This window comes from Tachysurus vachellii, chromosome 18 (genome assembly GCF_030014155.1).
Source record: "Tachysurus vachellii isolate PV-2020 chromosome 18, HZAU_Pvac_v1, whole genome shotgun sequence".
In the NCBI taxonomy this organism is placed as follows: Eukaryota; Metazoa; Chordata; class Actinopteri; order Siluriformes; family Bagridae; genus Tachysurus; species Tachysurus vachellii.
Window position 1 is genome coordinate 17,504,262 of NC_083477.1, and position 5,630 is coordinate 17,509,891.

A 5,630-nucleotide genomic window follows, 5' to 3' on the forward strand; every position below is an offset into this window, starting at 1 on the left:
ACACAATACTGTACATACTACTGTACCTCACACACACCCCTCCATCCCTAACAAACATACCTCCATCCCTAACAAACATACTGTAAAGCACCACACACACAATCACACTCCCTCGCTCTGATGTTTACAAAGTTCAGAAGCAGCCACACATTTACAAACCCAGCTACAAAAAGCCATGAGGGCGTTTACACACACCCACACACACACACACTCCACACACACCCTTTTGGAAGTGGTGTGTAATTTTACTCCAGTCTCAAAAATTTGAACCTCTCTCAACTTTTCTCTCATATTTCTTACGGAGACAAAAGAAACCACACCAGAGTTATGACCTTCTGTTTATGTAACAAGGGTGTGTGTCTGTGTGTATGAGGGAAAATGAGAAATTGTCTGAGTGGGTGTAGAACTTCGAAAGGAAGTTTTGACTTTGTAAACTAAGTACGGTATTTTTCAACCCACACAATATTAGAAACTGCCAATGTGTACTCTTCTAGCTCACCATCACTGCACTGCACTTCAGGATGCATAGACAGAATAAAATATGGAGGAACCAAAAAAGGCTGGACACATTTTTCTATAGAAAGGCTAAAATATTCTGCTTCCTATAAGTACTCTGCCATCTTTTTTTCCCCCACATGCACCTCCTCAGTTACTAGTGATTAAGTTTTATGGAAGTGTCACCAACACTGGCTTAAACAAACTACCCAAATGTGCACACACTCTAGGGGTTAAGAATTAAATGGCTATTTTATTTCCTCAAATGTATGGCAAGAATAGTAAGATAACCATAAGGTATAGTAGTTGTTTTACCATCAACCGCTGTTACTAACCAAAGAGCAAAAAGACGGTTTCACTCTTTTCACACACACACACACACACAAACACACGCGCGCACACACAGGTATGAATAGTCACCTGTCACTGCAGATCCATTTCTTGCCCCTTTCAGTCTTTCGCCCTCTGTCTTACACACATACACACATACACACACACTCACACGGAGAGAGGGGTAGAATTTCTTTGCACCTGGACCTGGCAGGTGAACATGTAAAAAACAGGTTTCCCAGAATTTCTGTTGCTATGGGAAGTTGCCTGAGCAGCAGATAAAAGTGACATAATCAAGAGATGGAAAATGACAAAGATCAACAGAATGCCATACAGTACATACAGTAAGGACAGATGGAAAGAGATGAGAAAAGATGAAGGAGAGGAGTGGAAAAGACAAAGAAAAATAGATAAATAGACAGACTGATAGATAGAACGAAAGAAATAGAGAGGTTGGCGAAGAAGGAGAAAGACAGAATGAAATACAGGAAATAGTAAGAGGTTTATCAGGATACCCTACCATCCATCCTGTACATACAGCCTTTTCTCACCTTGTCTCCATGTCGGTCAACATGTACATCTTATCAAACTATTTGCTATCTGGCCCTCAGGTTTTTCTTACCGGTGCTGTGATGTTACCACATATTGGCAGACAATGTTACAGACAACAGCATCATATTGGCACATGATTCAATAGCTTTCTCTTTGTTGCACAGAAGCTCATGAGGTGGGCCCAGCCACAGTTAGACTCACTTGATGCATCACAGGTACTGAAATGGTACACTGGTGCAGTGTAGGCCCAGGAGAGCAGTGAATACATTGGTGAAGAAAGCTACTTGCACCTTTTCCAGATCAGGTTACCAAGTGTGGGTGCAGTCATCTCAGTTCTCTGTGATAAAGATAGACAACCGGCTGAGACAAGAGGCACCTGCCTACAGGCTGTACACCTTTCTGCTTGACCATTTTTCATCGCCCCAGGATACTGTAGGTGGCAAAGCTTTGGGTTCCACTGCTGCTCACATTTGGGTTTGAGCCCCCTGCTTGTATTCTCTCCATGTGCTATTCCAGATAGACAAAAAGATTTATTCCCCACAGCCAGGCCAACTGTACCTGGTTGTGAGTTTGGCCCCAAGGAACCATTCAAAAACAGGATTACATTCAAGCTGTTGAGGAACCACACCTGAATGCAAAAGCGCCTAATACAGGAACTTTGTTCTGCAAATGGTGTGCGTGGGGGGCACGGTGGCTTAGTGGTTAGCATGTTTGCCTCACACCTCCAGGGTCGGGGTTCGATTCCCGCCTCTGCCTTGTGTGTGGAGTTTGCATGTTCTCCCCGTGCCTTGGGGGTTTCCTCCGGGTACTCCGGTTTCCTCCCCCGGTCCAAAGACATGCATGGTAGGTTGATTGGCATCTCTGGAAAATTGTCCCTAGTGTGTGATTGCGTGAGTGAATGAATGGAGTGTGTGTGTGTGTGTGTGTGTGCGCGATGGGTTGGCACTCCATCCAGGGTGTATCCTGCCTTGATGCCCAATGACGCCTGAGATAGGCACAGGCTCCCCGTGACCCGAGGTAGTTCGGATAAGTGGTAGAAGATGAATGAATGAATGAATGGTGTGCATGACTTTTACTAGATCTGTTGCCCTGCCCATTTCAGGAAATATTACCTTTCAACAGGACTGCCAGACAGTGTTATGTGGTGGCAACTGAAGGGCCTCACAACACCACAGATGGCAACCTTAGTACAAGCTTTCTAAAAGGAAAGAGGTGCCTCTATTCACTGAGATTCTCCAGAATCCTAATGTTAGATCTATTTCTTGTGTTTGAGTTCCTTAAGGTTCCTACTTATGGCCACAGGCAAGATGCCAAAATCACTTCACTTGCTGTGCATGGCCTACTGACTCTGCAATGACCTAAATCTATTCACCGAGGGGAAAACCTGCAGGGTGTTACTTGCTGTCTCCGGAATGCACTACTGTACTACTTAGACTGAACAGCAGTCACTGGGTTTCCAAACCATCTGTTCATTTGCCTCAGCAGAAAGACTGGGGAGGGGAGCTCCTTTGCATAAACATAGTCTGGTCCACAGAGTGGTGGACCATCACCATTGCCTGTAGATGGTCCACTAGCCTCTACTGTTAAATGCTGGATTTCCTTAAGGGTGTTATTCAGAGACATGCTGATACCTGGATATCACCATACAGTACATTACAAGATAAACATTACCCCTCCAAATGATATGAATGCAGCAGGCACCTCTAAGCATCTTTCCAGTTAGCCCTAAAGTTTGTTAGCGCCTTATAATAGTGTGGTACTGTATATCAAGCAGGAGATTTTCACTTCCTCAATCAGTTAGAAAGGCTGAAATAGAATGCTAGTCACAAATATAGTCCTAGGAACCCATGACAACCACCTAGGCTTCTTCTCATAAAAACTTGACATGAAGGCTCCAGGGAAATATGGTGCTATGAGAGCAGTATTTATTGCAAATACATATCATATTTCACCTCAAGTTTGCCTGCATGTGCAAACATGCACTAAAAGGTATCTTAGGGGTTTCTCTATGGGATTCTAGCCATTGTTGCAAATCATCTTAGCCGCCTTATTACTTGCTAACATAAGCTATACTGCTTGCTAGTGAAATAACTAGTGATGTGGACAGATAGTGCACACTATGATAGTAATCTCATAACGATTTAAACAGCTTCACCCACATGTACAGCTTATTTGCATACTTTTTAAACAATTACATACTGTTAAAATGGTAAAACTGAAGAACTATAATTTTGCATATTGAATTACAATTAAGCTTGTTTAAAACCATAGAAAATACCATAGCAAAATCCACACATAACCAGACACACTAATCACTAGAAACTTTTAATTTAACCCAACATGCTTCTTCCTGGTACGCACAATGTAATGCTGACTGACCCAAGGGTTAGTTTTGTGAATGGAAAACGTGTGTGTGTTTGTACCGCCGAATTAAGGTCACACAGACACAATCAAACAGACTTGTGAGTAATATGTGTGTGTGTTTCTTTTGTCTGAACACTGCCATGAGTTTATGTTTTGTGCTTCAAACCACTCAAAAACCTAGAATTGCCAGAACTGTACTTTCATATTCCTATTTCCATTGAAGGGACCTTTGGTTTACTGCCTGATTGAAGGCACTATTCATTTTAGCTTTGTGGCATTTTTAAGGGATTTATTTATTTACCTCAGCATTCAAGGTTTATTTATTTATTTATTTATTTATTTATCAAACACAGACCCAAATCTCTTATTATGAGGTTATAAAAACAGGCAGGCTAGTCACTATTAGCTAGGAATGTATTTTGGCATTTTGGCTAAATCTGACAAGAATATTATTTATTGATCATTTCTAATAATTACTGATTATTTATTCAATTCAATAAAAGACCACACAGCTGAGATGAACTAATATTTGTTCTCTTCAGCCAGGTTTGCAAGGGATACTGGCTAGTTAATACAGATAATATTTCTAATAATAACAACAATTGGCTAGATATTATGCTAAGCAGGATTTTTAACAACACTCATAATTGAGAACTTTATGTGAATTATTAAAATTCTGTGATTTATGGGTATTTTTAAGCTATTTTGACCCTCAATAAAGGCAACAAAGATAAAACATTTAAACTATTCAAACTGTGTTTTAAGCAATACGTTGATTTAGGACTTGTATAAAATTTGAAAAAAAAAAAGGATCAAAATATCAATCATTGACTGTTGATTGTGCAGCTGCTCTGTGATTAATAATTACATTTAATTTGAATTTATACTGATTGCTCTGCACTCACAGCATGATTGGGCTTGGAGTCCTGGAGTCTGTCTAAGCTGTATTTAGGCTTAAGTAATGTTAGCCAATGAGTGCTCTTTGCAGGTTGTTTAAAAATAAATAGCTGGTTTCCCGAGAGGTGTAGAGGAAAAGTGTTGAGAGAAGTGGGGACTGAATTTTGATGAAACAACAACTGTCCTTGGTCTGTAGTCAACAGAACAAAATTGCTTGTGCACTCTGGTTGGGAGCGATTTTATTATTCCCTCCTTTGTCAATCAGACAGACGAGGGCAAAGAGGGCAATCTGAAAATGAGATGCATGGTAGGAAGAATGCATTACCTTTCAGCCTAAATGTCATGTGACAGTTAGTGTTAAAGCAATGGTGGTGATCTACAAACCCTTTGACTTTCTCTGCTCCAACAACCAGTACAACACCAAACGATAACTTTTGATTGGATAGTAAGGATTACAACCAGCCAGTTATGTACTTACTGTACAGCAAGCTACAATGTTATGCCAGGCATCACTGAGATTAAATCAATGACAAACATTTAATAGATTACAGCTACCAAATATAGTATGTGTGTCTGTAGTTAATATAGTTATAACCTTTTTTTTTTTTTAGACACTGAAACTTTCCATTTCCAAAAGTCAGGTAAATGTCTATGGTCATGTGACCTTTGTACCATTCAAATGAAAATGTTAAACGTTCTGATTATTCTATTATTCTGAAGATCATGAGTATGGAGTCTCCTCTACCAAACAAAGCAGGGAAAAGCTGGACAAAAAGGCAACAGCAATCATTTATTATCTAGAAATACAAATCCCCAGCCTAAACTGGGTCACCATCTGTTTGTTAATATAACACAAGACATACTTTTATGCTAGCTGTCACGTGGACAATAAATGTATTCCAACATGGCTCAGTTGAGAAAGAATTAAACTTTACCTCATGGAAGTAAAGTGTGAATGAATATTGAGGACAAAAGCTGTTATTATGGAAATC